Source organism: Balaenoptera ricei, chromosome 4, assembly GCF_028023285.1.
Source record: "Balaenoptera ricei isolate mBalRic1 chromosome 4, mBalRic1.hap2, whole genome shotgun sequence".
NCBI classification, from domain to species: domain Eukaryota; kingdom Metazoa; phylum Chordata; class Mammalia; order Artiodactyla; family Balaenopteridae; genus Balaenoptera; species Balaenoptera ricei.
Genome location: NC_082642.1, coordinates 93,415,934 through 93,429,088, shown reverse-complemented (window position 1 = coordinate 93,429,088; position 13,155 = coordinate 93,415,934). Strand labels below are relative to the sequence as shown.

The window sequence follows — 13,155 nt, the reverse complement described above, 5'->3', positions numbered from 1 at the left end:
CTATTACGTGTACACTTATAAAGGTTTTAATGTTTTACATTAAGATTTAGCACCTACAGGATGTATGTGCTTTCCTCCCAAAACATATTAACAACTTAAAGCTCAGAAATTTAATTTTAATCTTCAATACTAAACAAAGTACTGAGCAACACTCAAATGCCACGGAAAGAATGAACAGACCAGAAATAAAGAGTTCACGTGAAGAAATAAAATGATGGATTTGGTAGATTAAAATCCATACCAAAATTATAACTTTTTTAAAAAAAGGATGAACTACAAAGATAGAACACAAAAGGAGAGAATCAGAGGTGATAGATGAGATGTGAAAAACTTTTTAGAAGCCTTAAAACAGATGGCCCTGGGACTTCCCTGGTGGTCCAGTGGTTAAGAATCCATCTTGCAATGCAGGGAACACGGGTTCGATCCCTGGTCGGGGCACTGAGATCCCACATGCCGCAGGGAAACTAAGCCCGCATGCCACAACTACTGAGCCCGTGCCTTCTGGAGCCCGCTCGCTGCAAGGAAAGATCCCGCATGCTGCAACGAAGATCCCATGTGCCGCAACTAAGACCCAACGTAGCCAAATAAATAAATTTTTTAAAAAGATGATCTAATGATATTTTACGAGTGAAGTGGAGAACTCTGAAGCCTAAGCACCTGTAAAGAAGCTGATTCACACTGCCCACAAGCAGGAGGCTTCATAGACAGGAGCACCCCCCCCCACCCCACCCCAGGCATCTCTGAATGTAGAGTGAGGAACAGGACTAAAAACTAGAAGATTAGTTGAAAGTCTACAAAACAGTCATCACATTCAGACTTCCTCCTCCATTGTGCACAGCCAGGCAACAGTCCATCCCCAAGCCCCTATGGATGTTGAGAGCATTACTCTGAAGAAACTAAACTAGAAAGACTCTAAAATGAGGGACTCCAGTGTAGGTGATGTGCTATACAAAAGACAGGATTACATGAACACAATTAACAGTGAGAACGCCAGCTTCTTTTCTAAGATGAGTTCTCAGAACATGGCATCCAGGTGTATATCCTCCAGGCAAGACTGGAGGCTCTCTTTTACTTTTTTTTTTTTAATTTTATTGAAGCATAGTTGATTTACAATGTTGTTAGTTGGAGGCTCTCTTTCTCAAGGAAATTGACAAGCCCAAGAGAAAAGAACTATGAGGGTTCCCTCCCCCCATAAATGGCCACCAGATACCCTGTCCACCCTTTTAACAAGCCACACCTATAGTTTCCAATTCAGTTTTTAGCACTTCACTCTTAAATAGGAATGGACAACCGTAAGTTTACCAGACATCCAGGGAAAGCCTCTACAGAGAAAGACTGCAATGGAAACAAAGGAACTTTGAAGAAACAGAGCAATGAGGGGGTACAAAACTTTAAAAAAAAAAAAAAAATATCATTAATACTGTCCTCAACAGGACTATAGTGTCCATAAAATAATATATAGATATCATAAGAATGAACTCTAAGAAATTAAAATATGGATAGGAATTAAAAATTCAATAGAAGGGCTGTAAGATAACATTAAAGAAATCTCTCAGGAAACAGAACAAAAAGACTAAGTGATGGAAAACAGGAAGGAAAAGAAAATTAAAAGAACCACCTAAGAATTCTAATACCCAAATAATACAAATTCCAAGAAAGACAAAAAAATCAAATGAAAAAGAGATTATCAAAGAAACAATGCATTAAATTTAGAGTATTCATTCAATGAAAGACACCATGGACAAAACTAACAGAAAGATGACAGGCCTATAAAAGATATTTTCCAATCCTAAAACCAACAGACCTCCACAAGGAACTCCTGCAAACCAAAAAAAAAGACAGGAGGAGTTCCCTGGTGGCCTAGTGGTTAGGATTCCGGGCTTTCACTGTTGTGGCCTGGGTTCAATCCCTGGTCAGGGAACTGAGATCCCACAAGCTGCGCAGCACAGCACGGCCAAAACAAACAAACAAACAAAAAAAGACAGGGACCGGAAAGGAAAGATAGACAAAGGACAAAACAGACAATTAACAAAAGGGAAAACCTGAATGGATACAAGAGACGCTCGAATTCATTAATTATCAGAGAATGTAAATTAAAACAATGAGATACCACTTTATACCCGACTGGCAAAAATTAAAAAGTTGGATAAAACCAAGTACTGTCAAAGATGTGGGCAAACAAGAAAACTCCTCACTGCTAGCAGGCACATAAACTAGTTCTCCTATTCTATGACCCAGGAATCCCACTCCCGGGCATACATCCCAGAGAACTTCTCACACAGGTCCACAAGGATGTACAAGTAAGAGTATATTTACCACAGTGTACTTGTGATGCCAGAGAGGCAACTCAGGTGTCAGTGATTAGGGAATAAAAAGTAAAATGTGGTAGATGCACATTATGGAATTCTACATTATACACAACTATACGTACACACAACGAAACAGAAAGGTCTCCAAACAATGCTGAGTAAAAAGAGTAAGAAACAGAACAAGGTCTATAACACAATATATAAACTAAATACACAAAACGCACTACATATTTCACAATGATTCACATATAATCGAGGAATGTATCAGCCACAATGCAGTGGGTGCCTACTAGAAAGGGTAATGGAAGTAGGGCTCAGAAATGAAAGAGAAAAATTTAAAGGACCCTGTATAGTTTGATGATAGTGTCAAGAACTGGGAAGCATAATTAACTCTAAAACTCTTTTTACCTAAGGCCCCAATAATAATAATAATTAATTAATAAATTTCCCAAAACTATAGGACACAAATCCCCAGCTTGTAAGGGTCCATCGAGTGCCCTTAAATGAAAAAAAAACAAACAATCAATCAAATCTAGGGACATTATGGAATTTCAGGGGTTAAAAATAATACCCTAAAAGCTTCTGGAGATTGGAGAAAAGACAGGGAAGGTCACATACAAATGAAGAATGAGAACGCCTTTGGACTTCAACAGCAACATTAGAACGCAGAAAACAATGGAGCTATGACTTCCAAACTTTTTAAGCCTAGGTTTTTATAGCCAGCCAGATTACTGATGAAATGTTAAGGTAGAATATAGATTTTTTTCAATCATGCAAGATCACAGAAAGTTTTCGCTTCCCAGGTACCCTTTCTCTGTAAGTTAAGAAAATACGGGAAACAGGAGATCCAATACAGGAGAAGGGCAAAGAGAATTTTAAGGGCGACATAAAGAAAAGTTCCAGGATAACAGCTGTGAAGTAGACCTAGAAAGTAACCAGTCTAGATTGCATTAAAAGGACAAAAGGTTCCAGGACAGCTATCTCATGGAAATGGAAGTGGGAAAAAAAAGTATTACTCCTGGAAAAACAAAAAATTGGTTAAGAGAAGAAATGATATCATAATATACTACATGGTTCAGCTATAAACATTTACATAGTTATAACTGAACGTTGATTTAATAAACACCTGTGATAACTATATTAAAAGGATGGGAGAGGCAGTGTGTAAATGTGGAGGAAAGTCAATAGATAATGTCTAAAACTGCTGTATCAAGAAATAGCAATAGAAGCAAGTTATTTATAAATATGAAAGAGGAAACAGCTAAAAGAAAGAAATTGGTGGCCTCTAAAGTGCAAAGGCTAGGACAGGGGACAGTTGTTTTCAGAGAATATTCTAATTTAAAAATTGTATTTTTTAATGGCAGTAAAGCAAGGAACTCCAATAGCCCTTCAGCTTTTAGTAAATTAGATCTTCACAATGTCATTTCATGATGTTAAACAAACTGCATCTAGTTTGTTCTGCTGGAGACTGCACTGCAAACCAAGACAAAAATCAAGCTTTAATGATTGATGTGAACATAGTACAAATAGCCCTGTGATTGAATACCAGCTCCACCACTTATTCTGTGAAGCAAGGCAAGTTACCTAACCATCCTGTACGTGTAGCCACTTTCTCAAAGTGGTTTTGCAACGGTAATTAAGTGAAAACACCTGATGCAGTGCTTGAGCCATCAATAGATGTTAGTACTTTTTGCTTGTCTTTCTGCTCCCTAGCTAAAAACCCCCATTTTGACCCCAAGCTGCCTTGCTGGTCACAGAATACGGAGACTCATGGGCAACTCAGCACATATCCCTCCTCATGCTGAAAAATCAATCATGATGAGTAAGCAGACTTATCTTTGTATATGAAGAGCAGCATTATTCTTGTTATGTGAAGGCGATTATCCCCATTATCCACATTTTGGATTACTGCCTGCTTTCAAGAACTGTCCCAATTAGTCTACTACACTAGATCAGAACCATTTTGTCACTAAGGTCTGTCGTGTAGGGTCGTTATCATCTTTAAAAACAAACAAACAAAAAACTGTACGTTCCACGAGTCTTCATCCCTGCTCTTCCACTGCAAGGACTTAAAATTTCCTAATGAAAGTCCTATCTGGTCCCTCACTGTCCTGGGGCCACCTCCTGCTCACTGCAGCAAAAACAGAGGCAAATCAGCCCCAATCAGCTAATTGAATTGTTTACCATTTCCAATGTTTTCTTCCATTATTATGGCTGAATTCAGAATACCTTGCAAAGTACAGAAACCTTAAAACAAAGAGATTAACAGGGAATTATCTTTATCATCACTATGTCAGTCACCTTTACTTGCATGGCCAAAAGTCTTAGTTGATTTTATACAAAGCATACATACTTCTAAAAACAATCTGACAAGACTTAAAAACACTAAATCATAAATCATCAAGACTTTACCATTAATTCAACAAACACTATGCTAAAATACTGGAGATAAAAATAATATATAATCCCTACTTTCAAACGAGAGGGAAAAGGTAAAGACAAAATCAAGAGCAACGGAGAATAAACAGTCCAGGAAACAACTGAGAGCAGCAATTCCAGACTACCTGGTATAGTTTATAACAGTTGAGGCTAAGGAAAATTATGAAAACTATGAAAGCTGAACACAGCTCTGAGCCTCCTGATAGCCAAAGTACAAAGAGAAACAGGATAGCTTACAAATACAAATGATCTAATAAAAGCAGTCATTTGTTTAAATTAAAAAAAAAAAAGCAAAGGAAGAAAAAAAGGCCTATCACTGAGGTGTTAAAAGAATTTGTAAGGTTTCTACTTTATAAGGATCAGTAAATAAATTAGAAACGGTGTCTTAGATAGCAATGAAGAGTTCTTTCATGTTGCCTTTTTTCATGTTCCAATCCTAGATAAAAGTCAAGGTACAAAATATTATTAATTCATAGTTCTGTGAAGAAACTTCTATGAGGATCTAAAGTAACATAATGCAAGTACACTGACTTCAGGTGAAGTGTTAATTTCTATCATTCAGCTTAGTCTAAGTTTTTATAAATGTATGTTTTGTTTCCCTACTAGACTGTAAACTCCTCAAGGCTTATGTTGTCTGATTCCATTTGAACTTCCTTTGCTATTTAGTACAGTTTCTGCTCAATTATGACTGATAAAATGTCATGCAGTCAGTATTTTTACTCATTATTTGTTAGTCTTCCCTGCAACACTATAAATTCCATGACACAAGAACAGTGTCTTCTAGGGGCAGGACAGGAATAAAGATGCAGATGTAGAGAATGGACTTGAGGACACGGGGAGGGGGAAGGGTAAGCTGGGATGAAGTGAGAGAGTGGCATGGACATATAGACACTACCAAATGTAAAACCCATAGCTAGTGGGAAGCAGCTGCATAGCACAGGGAGATCAGCTCGGTGCTTTGTGTCCACCTAGAGGGGTGGGATAGGGAGGGTGGGAGAGAGACGCAAGAGGGAGGAGATGTGGGGATATATGTATACATATAGCTGATTCACTTTGTTATACAGCAGAAACTAACACACCATTGTAAAGCAATTATATTCCAATAAAGATGTTTAAAAAAAAAGAACAGTGTCTTGATCATGTCTACATCCCCAGTCTCAGGGCCTATGAACACTCCAAGTATTCGCTGAATTAATGGACCAAATAAAGTAAACGCAACCAAGAAGTATGAAAGGAGAGGAGAAATAATTCCTAAATTAGCAGTGATTCTGGTTCTAAGGCTGGTTCTAACAAGAGCTGGAACACCTTAGATAAGTTACCTAACTTCTCTGACCCTCGAAGCTTTAATCTGTAGGAAAGGAAAAAATATACTTCAGAGTTACTGTAAGCATTAACGTTTTACTGTACAAAAAGTATCTAGCACAATATCTGGAAAGGAGCTTAATAAATGTTAATTCCTTTACCTTTCCTCATGTTCTCCACCTTAAAATCCGATATTACACATAAAAGTGCCTTCCAAGAATAAATTATTTCAGTAAAAGTACAATAGAGTTCATTCTCCCTTTGCTTTGAAAAGTTAAAATTCCATCTCTTCAATCTTTAAAATGGAGGGGGACTAGCTTGTGAATTACTTTCAAAATATCACAAACGCAAGAACAAGTTAAGAAAAAAATCAATGTCAAGAATGAGCCTTGAAGCAACGTGGGGGGGCGGCGGGGCGGGGAATAACTTACTCAACTACTGCGAATAGGGGTTTTTAAGAAAGTGCTCACTAAAGGAAAAAAGGCTTGAAAAAGGTAGAAACGTTATTTAATAATATGTTTTAGAAAAAAAAATACTTCCCAACTGTTTATTCTGAATTTAAACCTTAAAAATCAATTATTTTGACATCGTGAGCTTAAAAGTGGAACATTAAATATACTTCCATTCAAACCTAAGACATTCCTTCATGACGACTTCCCAGACTCCAGTCATCCTTCAGTTTCATCCTCCCATTTTGAGCTTAATCGAATACCTCGCCGCTTCCCTCGCATCACCACTGACACACGCTGTGTGCAGATGAAGTTCTGTCATTCCTATAATTACCACACCCCTGTCAGACGCTTCAGGCCCATGTTGTTATGACATCTGTAAACTGCAGTCCTCCGTCTGTCTCCACCCGCACCGCCCCCCCCAACCGCGCTTCCAAACCACCGGCTCCGGCTCGGGCTGTAACTTATGAATTCCCGAGACGGTCCCCTCCGGCCTCGGTTAGGATTTTTACACGCCCCCTACCCCTTGCTCTTTCCTGCCTCAGTCGCCGCACTCTGCGCGGCCCACCCACACCCCCGGCTCGCTCGCGCCGGGCCGCGGCGCTGGCTCCGCACTCCCTCCTCTCCGCCCCGCTGCCTCGGCGCCCCGCAGTCCCCGACGCTGCTTCCAGCCCCGCTGCCGCGCCGCCCCGCCCCGCCTCGCCTCGCCTCCACCGGCGTTCCCGATGGCGAACCAGTGCTCCCCACCCCCACCCCCACCCTCCTCTCCGCCGGCCGCGCGGCCGTTGGGACTGCCTGGCCCATGACGCACGGACGCGCAGCGAGCGCCCAGGCCCCGGAACCCGAGCTCGAGCACGGCCGGCGGCCCGCCCTCACCGCGGGGCCTCCCCCGCACACAACCGGATCCACCGGATCCCCCGGCGGGAGGGGTAGGGGCCGGGGGCCGCCGGGGCCCCGCACTCACCAAGCTCAAGGCAGCCGATCCCGGTGCCACTGCTGGGGTGAGCCTCTGGCTCGCTCGCTCGCCTGCCGTGCCTCTCCCGCACACAACCTCGAAGACCCAGCTCGCGCCTCGGCGGTGCTCACCAGGCCTCGCCCGCCGACACCGCCGCGCACCCAGCACAGCGAGACCCAGCTCAGCCGGCGTTCGCAGTACGCCTGCGCGCGGGGGCTGGCCCGCGCGCCTGCGCGCGCCTCTCCACCACCCTGCTGCAGAGGCTGCCGGGAGATGTAGTCTTCCAACCGTCCTTCTCGCGAAGCGCTAACGGTTAGCCGGGAACCAGTGAAGAGTCTGGAGTCGGTAAGGAGGTCCGGTTGACAAGGTTCGCAGTTAGTGGCAAAGGTTAGAGAGTCATGCTGGAGTGACAATGAAACGGTACTTCTTAGGCTGAATTGAAAAGTTATGTCTACAAACTTGTCTTCGAAGCTCTTCCAGGGCGGATCGATCCTTGCTCACCTCTGTCTATAGCCTCTGACAGGGTTGTTACCTAATACACGTTTACTGAATAAATAATGGAATGAATGAAGCCTGAGGGATTACTAAAAAAGAGTTATAAGTCACCGCTTCATGTCTAAGGCATTCACATGCAGCATGTTTGAGAAACTTCTGGGTATTTCCTTTTTTAGTTCTCTCCCGTCCCCTTTGCCTGATAATGTATATAAGCAGTATCAAAAATCATTAAGAAATTAAATGAAACACAAATGCTTGCTTTACTCTCAATAAATGCTCTCAAACGAAAATTTGGGACAAATAGTTGTTACTGTTAAATCTGATGGAATTCTCTTTGAGCTTAATCGAATTCTTTTTGAGCAGTGGCTTCAAAAGAAGAAAGACTGAAGCCAGACAAGCAGAGGTCACAGAATACAATGGCTCACATGCGACCAGGTTTATCAAATCAATCTAAACACCCACGGAGAAGCAAGGTGAAAGAAATGGGGTAGCTCTATAACGTAAGTGTGGGAGAGAGGACCTCACTGCCTGAATCCTAGGCTATGCGATGTTCATTTGTTCTGGATCTCTTTCTGCCACGTCAGTATTCCCCACTAACGGTGCGTTTTCTAGGATGAGCTGAGTTTGAGCAAGGGCACTGGGGAAAGGGAATGTGTTCTAAGGGAGAGACTTGGAGGCAAGTGTGCGTGACCGCAGCTAAGCTGAGGACAGATCACTTTATTCCAATCAGGAGCTAATATTATTCAGAGCTGGACTTTAGTGTTTGTGAAAACTAATTTCTTTCCAGTTCACCCTTACTCCTAGTTAGGGTATCCCGTGAGGGTCTGGACCAAAAGTCTTGGGTATTTACTAGGGCCTCTCTTCCTTGACCCAACCTCTTCAGCCCCATGAGACAGTCAAAAGCTCTACTCAGTTTTTCAGCCACTGCTTTCAGAATTAGCAATCACTTCAAGTGGAAAAGTAACAGCAAACATCAGGCTCACCTCTCACGGGTTCCCTTTCTTTTCTTCCAGATCTTGGACCCACAGAGTCTCACTGCTGTGTTAGCTCTTCAGTGACTTAATGTTTTCTATATTTTGTCCGGCTATTCTCTGTGGTGGGAGGATTTGTTCAAGACAACAACAGTAGCTCATTGCTGAAGCAGAATTCCTATATATGTGTCACTTTTTTTTTTTTTTTTTTTTTTTTTTTTAAATTTTTTTTTTTTTTAAATTTTCCTTATTTATTTATGGCTGTGTTGGGTCTTCGTTTCTGTGCGAGGGCTTTCTCTAGTTGCGGCAAGCGGGGGCCACTCTTCATCGCGGTGCGCGGGCCTCTCACCATCGCGGCCTCTCTTGTTGCGGAGCACAGGCTCCAGACGCGCAGGCTCAGTAATTGTGGCTCACGGGCCCAGTTGCTCCGCAGCATGTGGGATCTTCCCAGACCAGGGCTCGAACCCGTGTCCTCTGCATTGGCAGGCAGATTCTCAACCACTGCGCCACCAGGGAAGCCCTATATGTGTCACTTTTACAAAAATGTTATCATACCATACATGGTGTTTTGTTAGCTAATGTCTCTCTGACTATATCTTTTTGTATTAAATTTTTTTTTAATTTTAAATTATAGAACAGTAGTTTTGCTATTACAAACAACACTGCTGTGAACGTTCTTGTACGTATCTTTGTGTGTACAGGGAAACTGCTAGATCCTAAGACATTGCATCTTTAACCTTACAAGATGTGATAGGCAGAATTCTCAGATGGCCCCCATGATCTTTGCCCCTTGCTGTTACCCTGTATAATCCCTACCCCTTGAGTGTGGGTGGGAGCTTTGACTTACTTCTGGCCAATAGAATATGGCAAGGATGATTACATTTCACTATAAGTCTCTGTCTTAGCAGACCGGAGCTAGACACTCTCCTGCTGGCCTTGAAGAAGCGAGCTTTCATGTTGAGAACTGCCTATGGAGAGGGCCACGTGGCAGGGAACTGCAGATGGTTTCTAGCACCTGGGTGCAGCCTCCAACTGACAGCCAGTAAGAAGCCAGGGCCCTCAGCCCTACAACCACAAGGAAATGAATTCTGCCAACAACCTGAGACGGCTTGGAAGTGGATTCTTCCCCAGGCAAGCCTCCAGATGAGAAGACAACGTGACTTACACCTTGTTTGCAGCTTTGTGAGACCCTGAGCAGAGGAACCAGCTCAGCTGTGCCCGTAATCCTGGCCCACAGAAACTGTGAGATAATAACTGTGTTTTAAGACACTAGGTTTCTGGTAGTTTGTTCCACAGCGATGGAAAAGTAATATACTAGATATTGCCAGATTATTTCACAAAGTGGTTGTGCCAGCTTATGCTCCACAAGCAGCTGATAAGGTTTTCTTTTCTAAACAACCTTGCTAACATTTGGAAATGTCTTTTTCATTTTTGCCAAATGGATGGGTGTGAAAATACATAATAATTAGACACATATATTAACATAAAAACACGAAAAATAAGTTTTTACTTGCAATGATGTATTCCCTTGTATTTTTTTCTGTTGCATAAATGCTATTACTTAAAATAGCAATAGGACTCATTAAAAGTGGCAACTAATAATAATTAATAGAAGGACTAATTAAGAAAATAATTTGTGAGAAAAATACAACCTTTTATAGCATAATATATATATATATATATTTAAACATCTTTATTGGAGTATAATTGCTTTACAATGGTGTGTTAGTTTCTGTGTATAACAAAGTGAATCAGCTATACATATACATACATCCCCATATCTCCTCCCTCTTGCGTCTCCCTCCCACCCTCCCTATCCCACCCCTCTAGCTGGTCACAAAGCACCGAGCTGATCTCCCTGTGCTATACAGCATAATATTTTTATGTTTCTTTCTGTCCTCTGGTTCAGCAACTTATTTTAACTCTTTCTTAAACTCTTTATCACATATTCAAATTTTGTAGGCTATATTATTCTATATTCTATATGTATATTAAGATACATAAATTAGGAATTTTATGAAGGAGAGTATAAATACAGTAGAACTAGTTAAACAGATATTACTCCTATTACAGTTTTAAAAAATGTTGTGTTTCTGTCCCATGATACAGTGGGATATTTTTTATTCTTTTTGTTTCCTTTTTCATCAATATTTCTCTGAACTGCCTGGAGCCTTTAGGACATCTTTTCTTTTATGTAATGGTAAAACCAAATACAGCCAAATATAAAATTAGTTTTGACTTGCAGCTCTGTTCCTCAGCCTGCATTGCACTGATTCTTGTTGTTGGCACAGATGACATCAAGCTAAACATTCCCTCAACAAAAGTGTTTGAGCATCGAATAGTTAGGATTTTAATTACTAGTGCAGCAGGTTTTTAAACTTGTAGGAATTTGTTTCTGGTTCTCCAAAATGTCCACCCATTTTGTATCTACAGACTTGCTTTGGTAAACCAACTGTTTGTCAATCAGGTCCTTTGCATATATAAATTAACCATTTCTGTATCTAAAATGCCCATTGTTTTTAAAACATTCTGAAGCACATTGTATGTTATCATAAGTTAAACCTCTCTTCCCCAGCAAAAATGGTTTTAAAGCATAGAGGTAATTTGAACTTGTGAAATTGAAGTTAGATTCCAAATAAATTTACAGTTTTAGTGAAGAAATTCAGAAAGTCCTGTTTAATTTGGTTACTTTTTTCTAGGGACATTTTTTTTTAAGTTCTGAAACAGTCTTATTTCCAAAAATTAGTCTTTTTTTTTCTGTTTGAAGTTTTTGTCGCAACCTGCATATAACATTGAATAATTGAGATTCAGATGGTTCATCCTTTTCTAGACTTCTTACGACCTCTTCAAGGATTATCAGACAGTTTTGGAGAACCAGCATGTTTATTTCTGTTTCACTGTAATTCTTCTCTCCGTTCTCATCCTCAATGTATTTCCAAATTGGAGCAGGACATTCTTCTTGTTCCACACTTTGAAAATATGATTTTATGGCAGGCTGACATTATAACGTCTTTTCTATGGCTGGCAACAATGATCGCCATCTTGTAGGTACATGTTTAAGGAAGCTGTCTCCTGCCATTTCTATAGTCAAAAATGTCGTTAAATGCTTCCGCACATTTTGAGGAAACTGAAATGCCCAAACACTTTCATTATGAAAACTTCTGTATCGCAGGTAAGCAAACCACACCCCTCTTTAAACAGTGTTCTGTATAAGATGTTTAGCCGATGAGATCGTTTCATTTTCTTTGATAAGAAGTTTAGAGAGTGAATAGAATTTGTCAAAATTAACATTTGCCCTGAAAGCAAATAAATAAGCCAAGTCTACTTTGTCTTTGGACAGATATAACACACTTTGTTTTATGTGTTTGTGGTTTCATTAAAATCTTAGACATCAAGAAGTCAATTTGAAACTCCATTTTTCAAGTCAAATTACCTTAAGAGCTAGGGGAGACATTTTCTGAATCAGGAAATAAAACCTTACTCCGTTCGGTAGAGCAATGAAAGGCACGGTACAATAATGCATATTGATTCATGTGATACGCCCAAGATAATTCAGCAGCCACTATTTTCAACTGAGCATTGGTGTCTTTGGGAGAAATTAAACAAACTTTTGATTGATTTTGAAGTACTCGTCTGTCTCATCCTGGACTTGTAAATTTCAGTCTCCATATGTGCTTTTACGTCCCCTTCTCCACCATACCCATCTCAAACTCTTTTCTGCATATTGCACAGTATGCTCTGTTTTTGTTATTTACCTTCATAATCAGTTACATTGTCCTTCCATATGTAATTAATATTACACAGTCGTTGAGCTTTCTTTCAGTGATGTCATCATGCTGTTGCTGGTATTATAATCACTCTCTTATAAAACATGATCATCACACTCATAATGTTAAAATATTTAACTTGTATGAGGCACAATGGTTAGTCCATAGGCAAAGCCAAAGATGTATTGCTAATGTTTATGATTACAATGCACTTAAACTGCACACTTTGGTCGCATCCCTCAGAATGATGCAACAATGGATGATCATTACCGTGAACTGCAAATCATGGTTACCAATATCAGTGAACAGGGGAAAAAAAAACAATGACAGAGACTATAGAAGTCGAATAATCTGTGCTGTATCCATTTGACACAATAAGCAGTGTTGCTTTCAGCCTCTATTTTTGGGGATGTATGGTTTTGTACTTTTCCCCCAACTTCCCACACCCATCATAAAAGATCAGGATTT

The 13,155-nt window shown here is 40.5% G+C and overlaps 1 protein-coding gene and 1 long non-coding RNA gene across 2 annotated transcripts in view; one reads left to right on the top strand and one right to left on the bottom strand.

The window, feature by feature from the left end:
- KPNA1 (karyopherin subunit alpha 1) overlaps positions 1-7,660 on the bottom strand; it is a 73,375-nt gene extending 65,715 nt beyond the window's left edge. The window contains exon 1 of the mRNA XM_059920988.1: positions 7,464-7,660. The gene's annotated coding sequence lies outside the window, so the exon portion shown is untranslated. The remainder of the gene's footprint in view (positions 1-7,463) is intronic.
- Positions 7,661-7,731: 71 nt separating this feature from the next.
- On the top strand, positions 7,732-9,028 carry LOC132365406 (uncharacterized). The gene is made up of 3 exons (XR_009503097.1): positions 7,732-7,799; positions 8,313-8,449; positions 8,963-9,028. It is a non-coding gene; the product is annotated as an uncharacterized LOC132365406 (long non-coding RNA).
- The last annotated feature ends 4,127 nt before the right edge of the window (positions 9,029-13,155 follow it).